This window comes from Miniopterus natalensis, chromosome 13 (assembly GCF_054644295.1).
Source record: "Miniopterus natalensis isolate mMinNat1 chromosome 13, mMinNat1.hap1, whole genome shotgun sequence".
NCBI lineage: Eukaryota > Metazoa > Chordata > Mammalia > Chiroptera > Miniopteridae > Miniopterus > Miniopterus natalensis.
In genome coordinates this window covers 13,141,654-13,161,750 of record NC_142093.1, presented here as the reverse complement: position 1 = coordinate 13,161,750, position 20,097 = coordinate 13,141,654, and the positions used below count along the sequence as shown (strand labels likewise).

The 20,097-nt window shown below is 44.6% G+C and overlaps 1 protein-coding gene across 1 annotated transcript in view; it reads left to right on the top strand.

Moving 5' to 3' along the window:
- The window catches only part of ALK (ALK receptor tyrosine kinase), a 511,088-nt gene that overhangs the window by 94,590 nt on the left and 396,401 nt on the right, over window positions 1-20,097 (top strand). The window lies entirely within an intron of this gene.

Below are 20,097 nucleotides of genomic sequence, written 5' to 3'. Positions count from 1 at the left end.
AGTGTCTGAATCATTTGTGGTTCCTTCATTCCTAGCAGCCACTAGACACATAGTAGGCATGCAGAAAACACCTGTTATAAGCATGAGTGAAGGGGGGCAACAGAGCTTGGGGCAGTTCTAGCTTTTCTGAAGATGGTGCTTGGCGCCTCAACATATTTTTTAGTCAGTTCCTCCCTGGCCTTCTCTTCAAACTACACTTAAGCATCCAGAAAGTCATCAAAGAACATTTTACAGAGCAGGCAAGAAACATCTTAAAAATTAGAACTTAGGCTTTCATATGATGATAAGGCCAAAGCTTAGTCAACAGAAAGGGTGTCAGAGCTCTTTGGAGAGCCTGTTGCCAGCACCACCTTCCTCAAGAAACTTGGGCTCTTCCTGTGGCATTTGTTGCCACCAATAATCCATGAGCTGTGCTACATGGCTCATCAGCTTCAGTGGAAGGTGCTGCTTAGACCTCCCTCAAGTATCCAGGGATTCGTTTTCCCAGCCTGGTTTCCTCCTGCATACTCCTGAACCCAGGTGACCCTGTCATGATGCAGTTAGTTCCAATCAATAGTCTTTTCAAATAAGCTTTGCCCTTTGAAAACCAGCCTTAAGTACTTTGCATTCCTTTCCTATTTGAAAAGTTCAATTTTGTTCTCTGCTTAGGTCTAAAAATACCCAAGCAAGTGGGAGGCCCAAGCCCTGCAGTTCAAAGCCATTTCAGTAGTTGAGGGTCATTAGGGCTTGACAATGAACTCATGGTGATGAAATCATCACCTTCATGCCTTCAGGAAATGTCTTCGTGAGAGACAGTAGGAAAGTGAACATTCTGTCACCTGGTGATCTCAGCTCCATAGACAATGGGAGGGCACCAAGATCCTGAAAGGTGTTGAGATGCTGGAGTAAAAAATTGCTGTGACACGTCTCTAATTTTTTTTCTTTTCAAGATGGATGCAGTGTGTAGACAGTATTGACTGCAAATTGACTGATAATCTTCAGTCTGTGTTTTTGAGTGTGCATGTGGAGATCAGGAGTCGATACCCATTGTCTCCAGGGCTGGGATGCTTGACCCACAGTTGATCCTGGTTGTTTGGTTCTCAGCATTCCCGAGATCAAAGAGTCATATCCCAAAGCCCTGTAAATGGAAGACTGTTTCTGAGTGTAAGTGAAGTAATATGTTTGTTTTTTGCTTATAATTGTCCCAAAGTGGGTGGCAGAGGCCTCATTTCTGCTGGGACTCCATGTTCTTGGAGAATAAAGGCACGGGGAGATACTCGCTGTTCCAACATGAAGCTTTTGACACACTGTTTCTTTGATCCTTCTAATTAAAGTTACCTTCTATACTTGATTGGTTTTTAAAGTCCAGTATTTGGCAGTTAAACCTTCTTTATTCCAACAACTGGGTGGCACTTCTCTGAGTGACTTAGCACATGATGTCTTATTTGTAGAGCCAAGGACTGGCTTCCTGGGAGACTTCTCTTGCAGAATTTAATGTCTGGGCCACCACTCAACACCCACCAAAAAATCTGCAGATAAAATTGTGTGGATTCATATCAGGAATCCATGGAGCTGGTGAGGGGAGAGCCTTGGCTTGGATTAGGGTTCAGGAGACCTGATTTAATGTCCAGTGAAGGTGTTCTTCTAGAGCTCCTCAGGGTCTTCAGAGGTGCACTAGATTCATGCCTACCAGTCATAGCCAAAGAAGCGTGGCAGGTGTTAGAGAAACTGGCCTGCCCACCGTCACAGCAGGCACTTAGCCCAGTCAGCCTGGGCCTGTGCTTACCCTCCCTGGGCATGGAGTGCTTGATGGTGGGAGGCTAGAGGCTTCCAAATTGGACTTGCGAAGACTCCTCCTGTAAATCGTCTCCACTTGGTCCTTCCTGGTGGCCCAGCCACACTGCCACAGAGCTGTGTTTTACTCCATGCCCTCTCAGGCAGGAAAACCTGTGGCAGGACATTCAGGCAGTGGAGGGGTACCAAGGTCAGGACCATAGCTCCCCCTTACCTCATAAGCGTGGACTCTGTTTCCTATTCAAATTCGTTAGATTTTTGAAGGAAGGAGTTTTAATGTTGTCTTTTCCAGGGAAATAGAGAAAAGGTGGTTGAGTTACCTTCCCAGTGCCATAGAAAGGTGAGTGCCGCCCGGCAGGGCGTGGCTCAGTGGTTGAGCGTCGACCTAGGATCCAGGCGATCGGGGTTCGATTCCCGGGCAGGGCACATGCCCGGGTTGTGGGCTGCAGCCCATCAATGACTCTCTCATCATTGATGTTTCTATCTCTCTCTCTCCCTCTCCTTTCCTCTCTCTGAAATCAATAAAGATATATTTTAAAAAAAAAGAAAAAAGAAAGGTGAGTGCTATGGAGATGGCAGCCGTTTTTACGGAGAGAGGATCACTGTTTTACCTCTCCTTTTCTGCTTTGCTCCCCGCTGCCCTCCCAACACACACGCACACACACACACACACACACACACACACACACACACACACACACACACACACACATCCAGCCTTGCCTCTGCAAAGCCAGCAAGTCTCAGCTGTCTAGGAACACACAGGGTACTGTCATTCTGGTCTATTTTTACTCTGGTGGGGAGACATCTTCTCCAAGTCTGGCATTTGAGCTGAAATTTACTCAGCGACAGTGGCTGTTCCTGGCAGCCTGGTCCAACCACATAAGACGCTCTTTGTTTGTTTGAGAGTGTTTTCAGTCTTTTATCCTCACGTATGAGTCCAGAGTGATGCTTAAGGGAGGCTAAATTACCGCCACCAAGCCGATCTGATTCACTGGGAGCGATTAGCTCTGCCACCTGACACCAAGGACTGCAGAGAGCATCCTAATGTGTTTGTGTTTCCTGTACTGTGAATGCAAATGATTGAGGCGGATTCTTCTAGACGTTTTATCTTTTTCTGAGGACCCCCCCCGGTGGGGATAACTGGAGCTATTGAAGACCCACTGTAGTCATTCTGATGGGTTTATAAGCTTCATCAGCAGCACCGCCTGCCTGGAGCCGAGGTGTCCTCCTGCCCCTGGAGTCCTTCTGCATCTGAGCTTCATTGTTTTCACCAGCTGGAGGACTGGGCTGGTGTGTGGGGACAGCAGGAAAGCAAGCAGCCTGTAGGAAGGACAGCTGAGACTATATTATTCTGGGAACTTCTGGCTAAAATGGCCTGGCTCACAGGCTCGGGGCAGTTTAGAGCTGGAAGGGACTCTAGTCCCCTCCTACACCGTGTGGTCCGAGGACCAGAGACATCGCCATCACCCAGGAGCTTGGTAGCATGCAGAATCTCAGACCCCAACCCGGACCTGCTGAGTCAGAATCTACACTTGAGCAAGAGCCCCAGGTGGTCTGCAGGCGTGTTAGAGAAAACAGCCAGTCAGCTCCCTCATCTTATGGGCTATTCTCTTCATGACTGTCCCTCTGAGACATAGTGCGCTGGAAAAATGTACCTGTGGGGAGCAGAAAGGAAGCAAGCCTGTCGGAATTTGCAGCATGGGTTTCTGACCCTGGGCTCTCGGTGGCAGAAGGACCAGGGAGCCCAGCAGTAGGCAAAGAAATAGATGGCGACAAGGGTGCAGTGAGAGGCCCGAGTGGACGCAGACTTCCTTGACATCCCATCTTCCTCTCCTTCCCCACAAACCAGCTGCCACTGAGCTTATAGGTGCCCACTTCTAGGCTGGGTGATTATTTTATTTTTTCCATCAGCATTTATCCCTTCTATGCCCTTTTCCACCTCTACCCATCCCCAGCTGGGTGATGATTTTTAAAGACCCTGGTCCCTGTGAAGTTTATGGTGTATCCATTTCCTACTCCTGCCATAAAATTAAAAATAAAATAGTAGTAAACTGTAAAAACAGGTATAAAAAAGTCTAATAAAACTCTAATTCTTCCCTTGATGAACATGTTGATCCTTGCTTTAAAATAACAAATGCAAGTCTTGTGTGTGAGCCCAGGGTTGCTGGTGCCCCAAGCTTATCGCCGGGCACCAGACCCTGTCGCTGCATCCTTGTTGTACTCTCACTGCTGAGGAGACTCATTCCCGATACAAGACGAGAGACTAAGGCCCCAGCTCCGTGGCTCCCTCCCAGTGGCAAAGCCAGTTACCAGTAGATAGAGGGCCAGAACCTGGTTTGGGAGGTTGTGCCTGGAGAGGGGCTCCCACTCAGGTCACAGGTAATCCTAGGTCCACCTCAGCACAGCCGGAGCCCTGAAGGAATAGTGAAAACAATGCTGGCTTCCAGGGCTGGACACAAACTAGGATCTGCTTTGAATTTATCTGGGTCCTAGTGTCTGGATGCTGATGGAAAGCAGACCTGACTCAGACTTGAAATAAACCAAGTAGTCATTTAACCACCAGCACTTCACTGCATGCTTGACGAGGCTCAGAGGACAAACCGGCTCCCTGGCAGACCCACAGGAGGCACGCCCAGGGAATGGGCCCCCGACAGATTCACGCAGGTCAGAGCGGCCAGGAGGGAAGCGGAGAAGCGGCCCTCCTACCTGCTGTCCTCAACCCTTGGCCACTGCTACTGCTCACTCAGCCCTGAGTCAAGGTTGGGATTGGAAGGACTGAAGAGGGAGTTAAGGATCGTGGCTGCTTTAGACTTGTCATCAATTTTTGATGAACATGCTTCTTGCCCATGCTTAAAGGGCCAGCTTACTTATCAAAATTTTTGTTGGCAATAAGCTCTTTTTTTCCCAAAATTCCATTGCTTTTTAAAAATTTCAGCTAAAGGATATATATTAGGGTTTTATCTATCATCTATCTATCTATCTATCTATCTATCTATCTATCTATCTATCTATCTATCACCTATCTATCTAAATATAGATGATATAGGTATAAATATAGATGATATAGATGATATAGATGATATAGATATAGATATAGATATAGATATAGATATAGATATAGATATAGATATAGATATAGATATAGATATAGATATAGATAGATAGATATCATGCTTCTTTAAGGAGGTGCTAAGTGTAATTTAGCTTTGCTCATGCCTAGCACCAGGCCTGGCCAGGAGGAGATGATCAGCATGTGCCTAATTCAGTGAAGGGTCTGTGATACCATCAATCCCATGGTGTGCTGCTTCAAAAGTGGAAATTAGAAAATGTCCCTCTCCATGCCTGACGTGTGGACTCTATTAGACCCGAGAGTTCTCCGGTCTGCGAACAGTCATGTGACTTTTTCAAAATGATCAAGGATTTGTGAAACACCCTATGATGCCAAGACTTCTCTTGCTATATCCTTCCTGGTTCTTCCGGTGCAGCACTTTCTCAATGAACACTTTGAACTACAGCATTTGCTCCTTCTAGTATTCATCAGGTGGTTACTACCTTCCAGCAAGGAGGCTACGTAACTCTGCTTAATTTAATTCTGCAATAGCCAGTGGGTCGGTAATGTGATTATACCCCTTTCACAGATTAAGTAACTGTCTCAGAGTCATCCAGCTAGTAAGTGGGGAAGCAGGGATTTGAACCCAAAAAAACCTGTCTAGAAGAGTCAAGCTATTAGCCACTGTGCTATTATCTTCTAAAGGTGTATGGAAACTCTCTCTCTCCCCCCCTCAACTTTAGCTTTTTTTGCAAGGGAGGGAGACTTCTCACATCCTACAGGGTGGGCCAGGTTTCCAACTATGAGGAGGAAGTAGAACAGTTCAGTCCTTCATCTCATCCCTCCTTCTATGTGGTTTTCAGTTACTTAAGAGGGATTTCTTTATCTCCTAATGGCATGACTATCTCTAGTTCCTTTGGTTAGCACACTAATAAGACTCTGTCACTTTCCTTTAGGTCAAGTGTTTTGGTAACAGAAACAGTCAGCTTCAGTGAGTGAAACAGTGCTCTGACTTCCAAGTTAGAAGACAGTTTTGCTCAATTAATCAAGACCTGAGCATTAAAGGGATTTTAGTAGACCTTCTGTCCAAATCCCCATCTAATGTATGACTCCCCTTTATAACCTTCCACCAAGCATCATGTTGTGTTTTGCTGTATCTTTTAGTCACACAAAAGTGACCTTGTGCTTGTTGACACTTCCAATAATTAAAATATATATGTATTTTTGCCTTGCTCTGAATCTTCAATCTGACTTTCTTTTCTTGTCTTCAGCTATTTGTCTGTTGACATCAACATCCGGCTTAATTATATCCAGAAAGAAATCCCTTCTTTTCAATTATAGAATGATTAACTATGTTAAATTTAAATTAACCCATACCCACGTCAAAATTTCGAAATCATCTTTTTCGGCAACTCTTTGGTGAAGTTCATTTCATCTACTGATTTTTCTTGAGGGTACAATTATCTCATCCATTTTCAAAGAGAGGCCGTGTATACACAACCCAAACGGCTTAATTGCTGTTTCCAGTTTTTATACTTTTCTGGTTCACGGAGTGGTGCTTTTTGCATTCTATTGGAAGAAATTTCTCAGAAATGTAGCATTCTATTTTTACCTCGTAGGCCCATTTCAGAGTTCAAGTGTCAGCATTTTATGGAAAGAGCACTGGGCTAGAAGCCAAAGTAACCGAGCGAGTCCTAGGTTGAATTCGGCCCGGGGGCCTTGGTTAAGGCATTAGCCTTTAGGAATCCTGGTTTCACCCTCAGGAAAATGGGCATTGTGCCAGGTCTGCTCTTGTCGCAGGGCTGCTGAGAGGCTCAGAATGTTAGAGCACTTAGTAAACTGGAATACACGACGGCAAATATGAGACCAGAGCCCTGGGCGCCCAGAATGGTTTTGAAGTAAGTATGGAGATGGGGAGCCGGGGAGTAAGGGACCCTCAACCTCCCCACCTGACAGTTTATTCTTGTCTATTTAGAGTGTATATCTGCAGACGTCTGGAGGGCTTGAGATTAAGTTGCCTCAGAGCTGAGCATTCCTGTCACTCAGAAATGTGTCAGCCAGGGAATTTCAAAGCAATGAAGGAGAAAATCAGCTGACAGCCATTTGTACCAATTTAATGAACACTAATTAAGCATCCTGTTTGTGTAGCATCAGCTTTACCTGGGCCTTTTTAGGAGGTGGCATTTTAGGAGGTGTCACCCCAGCCTCCACCGTGCATTGGTGCCTCATTTATATCTTTATTTATTCATTTGTATTTTTAAATTTTTTTTCATTTATATCTTTTAGACATTTTCCTCAACAGGACTACGTCTCAATTGGCTATTACCCTACCAAATCACATTTTCCCAAAGATTTTTATATCAGGTACCATCCTAGTTCCTCTTTTTCCTCCCTGTTCCCTTCAAGGTTTTAAATTAATCTCTCCTTCCTTTGAAGTCCTGTTTTTTATCATGCTTTTTGAAAAGAAAAGAATTTCATGAGGAAATTCATGAAACTAAATTTAGCCAAAAATGCATAGTGCTTAATGCAATAAATAGTTCAGTTGTCATTCCCATCGTCCATCCCACTGGCTAAATGTTACACTTGTGTTCCTTTGAGAAAGAGTGACTCTTTCAGTTATCAACAGTTCCTAATTTTATGCCCAAGGTGCCCATTTTATGTAGTGAGTTTGCCCTCCGTGGGTGTCCAGGCCAGTGCCCTGTGGGAAAACCCACCGAACTGCTAACTGGTGAAGTTAGAGCTGAGCCCCTCCCTAAGGGCAGGGGACTCCTCTCCCCCTGTGGAGAATGAAGAGATGAGGAGGGGTCCCTTCCAAGGACACAGGCCTGAGGAGTCACTGGCCAGTTCTCTGTTTCTAGTCAGGAGCTCTCATTCCTCCTGAGCAGTAGCTAGAGGGTCCGTGGTAGGTAAACGCTTCGCAACTGACTGAAAAGAGAAGAGAGTGCGTGTGTGTGCGCGTGTGCATGTGCGTGTGCATGCCCTACATACACACATATTCACTACCAATTTTACTGATCTAAAAAAGTGCACAATTTACAAATAATAAAAAATACCCTTTTTCTTTGTAAATTCATATTGATTCTCACAGAATGCTTATATATATATTTTTAATTGATTTCAGAGAGAGGAAGGGAGAGGGAGAGAGAGAGAGACATGAATGATGAGAGAGTCACTGATCGGCTGCCTCCTGCACGCCCCCCACCAGGGATGGAGCCCGCAACCCGAGCATGTGCCCTGACCGGGAATCGAACCGCGATCTCCTGCATCCTAGGTCGATGCTCCATCGCTGAGCCACGCCTGGCTGGGCACAGAATGCTTTTGTTGCTCTTTGCCAAAAATTTTATTTGTAACCAACAGATGGTTGTAATTTAACAAATGAGTGTAGTTCTGACATCAATGCTGTTTGATATTTTTATTTGCATTAAACAAGTAAGACAAACATGAGACAATAAGACATCGGCTGGAATTTCAGCTCACTGTTATGTGAGTCTCATCTTCCTAGAGCCCCGAGTGAAGAGAAAGAAGTTTTCCCAAGTCCAAGCCAAAGTCCCCATGTGACATGTTAAGCCAGCCCTGCTTTGAACATGAGAACAGTAGGAAAACTCTATTTAATCACCTGTAAGAGTGAAGGGTGTTTGAAAAATTGAGATTCACTTATTTTTTTTTACACATTCTAATATCTAACCAATTTTACACATGCCCATAGTTTAAAGAACAGTGTAGCCCCAGCTGGGTGGCTCAGTTGGTTGTCCCATACACCAAAGGACTGCGGGTTTGACTGCCAGGGCACACACCTAGGTTGTGGGTTTGAACCCCGGTCAGGGCGAGTACAGGAGGCAACCAATTGATGTTTCTGTTTCACATTGATGTTTCTCTCTCTCTCCCCCCCCTCCTCTCTCTAGAATCAATGAAAGCATATCCTCAGCTGAGGATAAAAAAAATAATAACAAAAATAAATGTTAATAAAACAGTATACAAGACTTGCCATGAAACACAGCAGTCCACTGTCCCTCACCTTTTATTTCCTCTCACCAGAGAGACTACCTTCAACTCATTTAGCTGATCTGGGGGCGCATATAGGTCTGTACCTCTAAATAACATGATTATATTTTATTTCTTGATTTGGGGTTTTGAAAACAACCTGGCTTCCCAGTATGGCAGGCGAGGAATGGATTCTTTCATGCTCCAATAATCCCTACCACCCTCGCCCCTCTGCTGTATGTGCCAAGATGTGTCTTTCTTTTCCCTCCACTCTCCCGGCACTGCTACATGTTAATTTTGCTCGAATCAATATTCAGTGTTTATATTATATGGCAATGCAAATGATATTGATATCTAAGCCTTTCCTTTCTCTTTTATACACTCCTTTATTCTCCCTAGAGGTTTGGTTTTGTTTTATATTTACATTTAGATTACATTATATCCTCTTATATTAGCTTAGTTGCCTCTGAATTTACCACTGTTTCAACCTCAAACTCTCTGCTAGTTGTATAAACGTTTTCTCCACATGTCAGATGCTTGTGCTCTGCGGCTGATCTCGTTTTCTTAATTAGTCTCTCCTGGAGCCCGCGATCCTGCTCTGACTGGACGGATGGCCTACCCCTGGCATCCCGGGCCCTCCCTTCTGCCTCATTCTGGGAATTCCCTTGATCTCTCCTGTGTTAGACCCCAGCCCTCCAGTATCCCACCAATACTGGTGGAGCACATCCACAGGCAGCTTCCTGGGAATGACTACAGGGAGGTAAAGCATTTGAGGCCTTGTATATCGGACAGAGCCATTATTTCACCTTCACATCTGATTAGTAGTGTCTCTGAGTATAGAATTCTAGGTTGGAAGTCACTTCTATCCAGATTTTTTAAGGCATCACTCCATTATTTTCTAGCCTCCGGCATTGCTATTGAGAAGTTTAAAGCCATTCAGAGTCACAGTCTTTGGAATGGGATGTTTTCTTCTCCTCTCTCTGGAAGTTTATCTGGTTGTATCTTTGTGCTATGTTCTAAAATTTCATGACACTGTGACTTTTGAGTTTATTTTATCTATATTGCTATGTGGATCCCTTTAATCTAGAAAGTCAGGTCTTTCAGTTTAGGGACAATTCCTTGAATTATTTTGTGGTTAATTTCCCCCCTTCCATTGTGTGTGTATGTGTGTGTGTGTGTGAGAGAGAGAGAGAGAGAGAGAAAGAGAGAGAGAGAGAGACTTTTTCTTTCTCTAACTCTTATTATTTGCATGTTGGATATTCTAGACTCATCATTTATTTTTCTTATCTTTCCTGTTCTATTTTTTGTCTCTTTATCTTATAACCCTCAGTTGACTTTTCCTATTTCTACTGTAATATTTTTAATTTCACCAGTCCTGTTTTACTGTTAGTATTCTTGTTTATATATTGTCCAGTTTTTTCATAAGTGCAACATATCTTCTTTTATATCTCTCAGGATATTAAATATATTCTGAATATAAAATGTGCTGTTTCTTGGTTTTTTTGCATAATCCCTGCTAGGTTGCGTTTATCCTGTTTGTTTCATTCAGTGTCCATATTTCATGTTAGAGACTTTCCTCAGGTGTCTGACTCTAGTTTCTGCTCTTATTAAGAGTGCTCAGGTGCTGCCTGGAAGTTCTGAGCTTCCCACTGAGGCTTGTCATCTGTGGGCTTCACTATAGGGTGAGGCTGGGCTATTTTGTTGGAGAACCTCGATTTCAGTGTCTTTCCATCTTTCCTCTTGAGTTGTTTAAATCCCCTGGAAAATTCTCCCAGTGTGCTGTTTGCAGCCTGAGCTGGTGGACACATTTTCTGGGACTCAATATGGAAGAAGGTTGGAGGTCTCTTCATTTAGGATGCAAACTCTCACACCTTCCCCTGCGTCCAGCACTCTGCCCCCTCCCTTGTGTTGTGCCTGGTGTCCACAGGGAGGCTCCGTTTCTCCCAGCCCAGGGACCAAACACACCTCTAGTTCCTGCTGGGAGCGGGGAGGTGATTTGTGGATCCCACTGCTTCTCAGGTGGACTTTGGTCAAGCTTCAGAGCCCCCTCCCTTCCCACACTCGCAGAGGCAGGAGTCAATGCCTCACTCTTCGAGAGGTGCCGCTGAGAAAGTAGGGCTGCTTCTAGGCCCTCACCTGTCCATTGAGGATACAGCTTCTCACATCTCTTAAATCAGTCGGATGTTAGTCCAGCCATCCATTTGCTTGCTGCCCAGTTTCCGAAATGTTGCTGTTTGCTTTCTCAATCTCGTTGTCCTTGCTCATTTATACCCGCCTTCTTCCCAGCGTTTCAGTGCCCATTTATTTCACTGCCCCTCTTTCTGTGTGTTATAGTTCCCTGTAAATCTGTCTAATCTCTCCTCTGAAGACAGACTTCCCCTGAAGGAAGAGACGCAGCCCACATGTTTAATAACCCTCAGACTAAGCAGTGAGAGGGCTTGTGCTGAAGCGTTGCTACCCTGGGGTCAGGCCAGTGGCCCAGCTGGGCCCAGGGCCAGGCGCTGAGGCTCAGAGGCCAGTGGGCCCAGGCTCTGCCCTCAAGGAGCTTGAGATTGGGTGATGTTTCCCCCCCTCAACCTCATGGTCTGGTTCTGACCATGAGCACCTAGATGGCTCTAATCACAAGCTTTTCTTACTGTCTCCTGGTCAGAAAAGAGACCTAGGGGGAGGTGAAAGACGGCCTAGACACAAAGACACAACATCCACGTACTGGTAGGGAAGCAAGGACTGAGGTGAGGCCCGAAGTCGAGAGGCTCCATCCCCTTTCCATGTTCTTCTTTGCCCTGTTTATATGAAAGGTTGTTTTCTGATTAGAAAGGAATGCGGGTTCAATGTGGAGAATTTGAGAAATAAAGAGAAGTACGGAGAAAATACTTAAAGTTGCTGATAATCCCACCACTTTTAAACATTCTGTAGTAATTATGTGGGTGTATAATACACATAAATATATATATATACATAAATATATACAGTGTGAGGCAAAAGTAGGTTTATAATTGTTTGTATGAAAAATACGAATACAATAATTAATAAATAATAATACAAGAATAAACTGTTTTGTGTGCTCACAATTGTAAACTGACTTTTGCCCCACCCTGTATACACATAAATACTCACATATAATTTAATGACATCGGAATCATGCTGCATGTGTATCAAATACTACTTTTATTTAATTTTGCCCAATTTAATATTTCAAGGTTTACCATTTTTAATTGATTATTAAGAACTCTACATATCAATGTTATCAACCTTTTGTTTGTCTTTCCCTTCAGTTGTTTTCTTTTTTGCTTTTGACATCTTCTGACAGAAATGAGTAGATTTTTATGTAGTCAAACCTACGCACTTTGGCAAATTTTTCTTGCTTTATACTAGGGAAGTATACCAAGGAGATTTTCTGAACAGGACATGAGTAGCTTTATTTTTCCAAACGCCATCTGATTTTCCTGCAGTTGCTCAGTGGCCATTTATTAGGCTCACACTTAGCGGAATTTGAAGGCTGGCTTGGATACTGGGTATGAAGATTAGGTTCTTTAGAGTCTGGCTCCCTTTGTTAAGCCTGTCCATTCTCCCCTCTGCCACTTTCAGAGAGAGGACCTGCTAGCTGCTGGCAGAACCACAGACCTTGCCACAGCTGTCATCACCTCTCTAAACCGTGAAAATTCCCAAGTAGTCCTTGGGATGCCCCAGCCTATATCCGCCTTAACGTCAAAGTCCTAGGATCGTCCCCAAAAGCCTTGCTGAAACAAGAAGTGGCAAAGACTGCTGCGGGCACCAGCTGACAGCCTGACAGTAGCAGGACATTTTACTCTCCTTGTAGCTACCTAATGAGTAATCGTCATGACTTCCCGCGACTGGAGCCAGGAGACGAGCAGTGTTCCTGGGAGTCATGTCCTTTCATCCTGCCTGTTTGACATCCCTGTTGACAGGACACGAGATGCCAGGCCAGATGGCGCTGGGCACGTTCTACAGATGAGTGGCAGGGGTCCAGGTGTGCTGAGCGGGGGAGGAGGCCGGGGAGAAACAGGGCATTTCATCACTGGAGTGTACTAGAAAGAACGTTTCCAGCTGGGGTCTGTCTCTTTTTGAGAGCCTGAGTGATTGATGCTCTAAACGGGTTCTGAAATGCCTGTTTCACTAAGGGCCTAGGAAAAATGAATCTGCACATCCCAATGGCTTCATCTTCCATCATGAGGAGAGAAAGCGCAGGTTGGGGTGGAAACAGCCCTGTGCTAGGAGTCAGAGGCCCTGGGTTCTACTACCTCACAGGGTGATGACCATCCTGGTTTGATGGGTTGCCCACGATACAGGACATTTCATTTAACAATTGCCACAGTTCTGGGCAAACGGGACGGTTGGTCTCCTTATCCAGCTATGTGGCCTTGGCCTTGTCATTTATCCCGCTGAGCCTGTCTCTTGACATCTACCCCTGCTCTGCCTTTAAGGAGTTGAAGAAAGGATCACCAAGGGATTGGGAGGGGGAGCAATTTGTAGGTTGTATTTCTTTGATCAGTTTACTTAACCTCTTTAAGCCTGACCTTGCTTCTTGGTCTCTGCAGTGAGGGTAATACTGGTGAATACCTCATCAGATTACTGGGAGAACAGAATGAAAAAAATGCAAATTCCTGACCCCAGTGCCAGGCCCATAGTAGGCCTTATTAAATGTTAGCTGTGGCTCTCATTTTCAATGCATGTAAAACACTGTCAAAAGTAGGCTACACTTATAAAATAGAAACAGACGCAGATACAGAAAACAGACTGACAGCTGTCAGAGGGGATGCGGGCGGGGACGCTGGGTGAAAAGGGTGAAGGGATTAAGAAAAGAAAAAACCCTCATAGACACAGACAACAGTGTGGTGATGACCGGAGGAAACGGGGTTGGGGAGGGAGAAGAGGGTGGAAGGGGGATCAATGGCGATGGAAGGGACTTGACTGGGGGTGGGGAACACACACTGCAATATACAGATGCTGTATTGTAGAGTTGTACACCTGAAACCTATATGATTTTATTAACCAATGTCACCCCAATAAATTCAATAAAATTTTTTAAGAAGTAGGCTACACTTATATCATTATTACTGGAAGAGCCCTTGGATTTAGGAAAGTCAGCTCCACCCTCTGGGTTGAATTGCCCTCATCCAGAGGAGTCAGGAGTCTCAGAGAGCCAGGGTGTACTGTGGCTTCTAGAAGAACCTCTGGAGGCTGGGCTCTGGGCAAGTTATTAGTCACACTCAGAACCCAGCAGTGGAGATCTCTCCTCCGCCCTGGACATGGGTTCCAATTCTGTCATGGACAGTTCCATGCTCCTTATTAGTAAGTAAATGCTGCAGGGGAGATGGGAAGTATAGAAAGGGTTCTATTTAACAATCACTTATTAAGCTCTAGCTCTGCTCCAGGCCTGATACAAGTTGTTGTGCACACCAAGTTGAGGAAGACTCAGTTCCTATCATATCTTCGAGGAGTCATAGTCCTGCTGAACAGACAGATTTACATAGCTTTGGGTCATAGACATTTATGTAGGTGCCAAAACAGAGGTGGGAGTGCAGTGCGGGGAAGCCCAGGGAAAGCACTGACTGCTGGGGAGATGTTTTGAAGACTGAGCCAGGGAAGGTGGGGAAGAGTAGGGAGTTTCAGAGATTGCAGAGACAATTGCCAAACCTGTGAGGCATAGTCTGTTTGGTGAATATGGAGAGATTCACGATGCTGAGGAAGAGAATGAAGCCCATACTGTGTAAATTTAAATACCCAGCTTGCAGCTCCAAGAGATCCAGAACAGCCTGAGGGGCACTCAACACCCTGTGAAGGAGTTGGGTGTTGTCGGTGGTCCAAGGGGATCCATCCCAGGTGTGTAAAGAGGAGATGAGAAAGGTCAGGTTTCTGGATTTGAACTTGCTTTGTCTACACAGGTTTATCTTCAGTTATGTTCCCCAGGATTTTGTTTACGCTAGAAAAAATTAGAGTTTTCATGTTTAGTGAAGTATGCATTGATACAATAAAATATCATACGGCTATATAAATGATAGTGGTGATGTGTGTTCATTGGCATGGACAAACTTTAAAGGATGAGTTACAAAGAAGGATGTAGTATTTCCACATTTTATTTAAATTATATGTATATTTTACAGTGGTGTGCTGGAGCCAGCTCATATCAACCAACTGTTAGCATCTCTTCTCAAGCTCATGTTCAGTGACATCATTTTAGTAGCTTGAAATCAGCTGAGTGGAAGTATTTATCAAGGAAATTGGCAAATACTACAAATCAGGAGGGCTTTTTGTTGTTTACAGAGAGCAACTCGTAAATTTATCAGCACATCACTGTGTACATATATTCAGAGAAATGCCCAGGCACCACTGAATGGTGAGATTAGAGGTGATGGCTTATTTGTATTTTCCAAGATTTTCAAGTTAACATGCATTACTTAGGTAATTTTTTTTAATTAAAAAAAGAAGGAAAAAAATGGGCTCACTGGCGGTATTGTCATGATGAGGGATTGGAGCAAGGAGACTAATTAGAAGATTATTCCAACCATCCTGGGGAACTCATGAGAGCCTGGGATAAGGCATGGCTAGAGGGGGAGGGAGGTTGCATTAATATTTCTGGAAGAGATCACCCTATAACTGCAAAGATCCTCAGTCATTTTTAGGTGAGAAATGCATGGAGAATGGATACTTGGCCAGTACTTTTTATAGAACCAAGCCAAGGAAGACCAGAAACAAATGTCATAACAATAAAACACCCATGGCTTTGAATGTGATTGCTGACCTTCACTCTAGCCCACAAGTTCAAATTCTCTCCCAAGCACATTATTATTGAAGCTGATGACAAAAAGCAAATTGGCAAGACTTCAATGTCTCTGCTCTTGGGAGTTCCCGTGGGCCCTACAGGGATAGATCAAGCCAGTGACAGAACAAAGGACTTAAGCAGACAAGATCCATTATCCATTTTTATATCTGTAGTGCCTTTCACGGTGTTTGATGAATGCATGAGTAGAAGATGGGCCTACCCCTGTGGTGTGCTGGTAAATGTTGAACAACCAGCTCTCTGAAGGAAAAAAAATTCTAATCTGTCATTTGTGGTGTGAATACTCCCATCGTGGACACTTTCAAGCTTTAGGTGTGAAGTCACCAAACTTGGGGTTGGAAAGCAATGAACACAGTGGGCTCTTGGCAGCCTCTGGGAGCAGGCTCCAGAACACAACTGTCCCAGTTGGTATTCAGGGCTCTAGTCACTAAGAGCAGGCCTCTCTCTGGCTGGACTCACCTTCCCCTACTGTCTTGGAGAGCTCTGCTTTGCGCCAGCCCTGTAGCCATCCGAAGGCCTCTTCCTGACCTTGAGAAAACTTGCAATAAATGCTGTGGTCCCTGAACAGAGTCTAGAAGAAATCAAGGGATTGACACCAAATAGGGAACACTGGATCAGTGTTGAGGGAAATCTGGGTTCCAGTCATGGCCACAAGGAGGCCACAGGAGGTATCTAATTTTCCCCTTTCAACCTGGTCCTTGGTGATTAGTGATTTCCACCTGCAAGGTGGCTGTGAGGTCAAAATAAAAAAGTTCTTACTGGAGGGAATTGTTAAGGATCCCTGAGAGTGGACCTGGAACGCTGAAAGTCATTTCTTTCCCTCCTTCTTTTTTCTCCCCCCTCTTGTGCCCCTCCCCAAACTGACCCAGGCCTTATTGTATGGGAACAGAAGCTAAGACTTCTTTTTTAGTGTCCTGGGATTAAGGGACATGAATTACGATTTCAGGGATCTCAGGGGGCTAAGACGAATCATAAATAAAGTGTGGAGTCCAGCCCTCAAAACTAACGTTACTGGGACAGCAAGACAGTGCTCTCCACCCTTCTGCCACAGCCAGTGACCTGTCAGGCAGGGCCAACTGCTTTCCTTACAGCAGAGGTGCCATGAGCTCCTCTGGAGGCAGCTGGGTCTCCAACGGCCGATAAACGTTGGGGCTGAGCCTGGTTTGATGGAGAAACATTTAATTTCCTGATTTATGAAGCACACACTTTTATTAACTGTTCTATTTTATTAGGCCTCATTCATGACTTTGGAAAATCCCTACCTTATGGTTCTCAATGCCAAGATCACCATCCAAGCAGAGAGATGTTCAGAGGTCACAAGTCTGGGAGAAAAGCTGACTGTCAAAGTGACTAGAAGAGATAATGGCATTTATAATAATTGTACTAACACTATTTTGATGCCTACTATCACCTGATTCTGGATTGGTGCCTTATATGCCATCTAATCCTCAAAGCAACACTATATGTTGGGTATCATTACCTCCATTATACATATGAATAAATAGAGGTTTAGCAAAGGCATTACAACTTGTCCAATGTCACACAGCTAGAAAATGCTGGTGCAAGACCTTTACACAGGTCATCTGACTCCAGAGCCCATTATTGAGCCACTGCCTTATATTCTTGGAGCTAGGAAAGGGCTTACAGCCCTCCCCTGCAGCCCTCTTGTGTGGCTGGGCACATTTAGCTAGTTACTTAAGCCTCCTTGTGTCCTCATTTCCTCTTCTGTTTCACAGTTCAGAGGCACAGTGGGAAAGGTCTCCAAGAGCTGCTATATTTTTAGGACTAGCATCATCTCAACCATAACTGAGTCCCAACCAAGCCTTTATTTTCCCCCTCTCTCTCCTGAAACAGGAATCTGGCATGATGCTTTTCTCTTGTCAGATGGATCGAGGGCTACAAGTTGTTTTGCAATATATACTCATGGGGAGACTGCAAAAAGCAACCCTCTGCTCAGCTATTAAAATAACCTTCCCTCTGTAATGGATTAGTTATTTCAGCAATGAGGCCCATTTGAAGGGAGATCATGAGATAATTGACTGTCAAACAGTTGAGCAATGTTAAGGTCAATTGTAGTGGAGGTCAATTCATTTGAACAATGGTCTTGCCTCTGACAGGCCTCATAATGTTGATAATAATAACTTTGGTTTAATGGAAGTGTTCAATGATGTTAGAGAAGAATGACCTATTAGGTGTTCAGATTAAGTATTGTCTAAACTCGGAAGGTTTTGGAGACGGTGTGGTCATAGCAAATGCAAAATCCCCAGCTAGGGAAAACCAGCTTTAAAGAACAGCTGGATTTAATATTAAAAGCAAACGATTTTCTTTCCCCCTTTACCAATTGACTTGAATTTACACTGTGCAGGCCGTGATTATTCCCCAACTCTATATTTATAGCTTCTCATTTGCATTTTCCAGAATAATTAAGAATTTAACCTAGAATGGGCCATTTTTGAGTAGAGGTGAATGCTTTCTGATTTTTAAATGAACCATCTAAATTAGATACTAAATATACATTGTACTCTCCTTGCCTCTTGCTTAAAGTCCTTCTAAACTTCTGGACTCATTCCTGGAACCCAGGGGGAGAGATTGCTCACCCCATCCAGAAGTCTGTCTTCGTCTGGGGGGGAGACTCTCATCTGCAGAGGGCGAGCTGTTTTACAAACGTGACCCTCTACCTGTGGTCGTGTGGAGCCAGAGGCCAAGCCCTGCAGTCTCTTTAATGAGGCCACTGAGGGACTTCCCAGTGAGTGCGCAGCAGACAGTGGGGGGGAAAAGCAGCTCCATAGTCTTCGCTTAAATTCCACTGGAAATCGTTTCCAGTCTATTTTGTTTTGCTTGCCTAGAAGCAAAGAAAAGTCCTGGCTCTTCCTTGTGCTTTTAAAGGGTTTCCTTCTCTAGGAAGGTTGTAACAGCCCACACCCTTGAGTATCACTGCCCTCCAGGCTCAGCTGAGAAGGGGAGAGCCTGCTTCTCTGTGAGGACTGTCTTAATCTCTGTATGGTCCCCACTTGGCACAGGAGGTCTGAGGCTCCTAGGGGTAAGAAACAAGCCCACATCACGAAAGGGCTAGAAAAATTAGGAACTTGACTCAGGTCTGTCTGCTATATATATCTGCTTACTCTTCCTCTCTACTATGATACCTCTCACATTTATAAATAGATGCCTAGTGGGTGTCTTCTCCCTGAGTTTATTTTCTGTTAGTGAGTAGGGTAGGGCACGACTATAGCCAAGTTGACCCTGCAGCTGCAGGATTCTGTAATGTGATAACGAAGTTTCTAAGAGAGGGGATGTGCTCTCTCTGGGCAGATGGGCCCTGTGTCCCCTGGCAGGCATGATCAGAGCTACAGAGATGATTCATCAGAGCTTTCTGGAAAACCTGCAGCCACAGGCAGTTGCAATTTTCCTTACAGCAGAAGGGAAGAGGTGGGCGCCATGAGGCTCTGGAGGGTGTAGGTATGAAAACAGAGACTTCCTCAAAGTTCCAGGAAGGAGGCAGGGGGTGCTGGGGCATGTTGAGGAAGGCCCATCTGATTTTACAGTAGATTAAAAAATTATATGCAAGCTTCACTATATGATTGATTCTAGGGTCTCAAACACTCCTTCCACCCTAAACAAAAATGAGCTGTGACCCTAACAGTGTCTATAATGACTGTTGCAGAAGAGGCAAAAGCCAGGGTGACTGGGTAATTCATGAATCCACCAGCACTCACCTGGACCAGGTCATAGGTCAGACTCATTAGCAAAGACCAGATGGGAGAGTTGAATGGAATTTGATGGGTCCGTCTTGCTGCTGAAGTCCAGCACTTGCGACATCCCTGGGAAGGATGGGCCTCAGTGAGGTTCTGCACTGGGGAAGCTTGGCTAATAATGACAACAACCATAATAAAGTACTTGCTGACATTTAGCAATCCCTTCCTATGTGCCAGGTGCAGCGGCCAGGACTGACATACATTTTCTCATTTCCCCCCTCACCCAGTAGGATGCAAGGACTATTACTATCCTCGATATCTAAATGCAGAAACTGAGACTTGGAGGGGTAAACAGTTTGCCTGAGGTCACCCATGTAAGAAGTCCTGGCACCATGAGTCTCACATAAGTGAATCACTCAGACTTCGGGATACATTGAGCAAACAGAAAGGTGTGTAGGGGTTGGGGCAGACAATGAAAGGGGGGGACTTTGCCTCTTTCACAGTTGTCTTGAATTGTGCCGGCATTCTTGTGACTCTATGGAAAGAAACAAATACATATGAAAATTCCAAAAATTTACCATTACTTTCTTCCTCATAGTCAGGGCTATCAAACAAAATTCACAGTATACACTGTGATGAGTCATTGGTATATGTTTATCTGGACAGCTGATATAAAATTCACATAGTAAAGTAATTATCAAAACAATTTTTCCAACCTCAAGGAAGAAAAAACATAATATTCAGGTTCAATGAACAGGCCTGTCCTGAAAACCTCCTAAGTAACTCCCCTTTAGAAT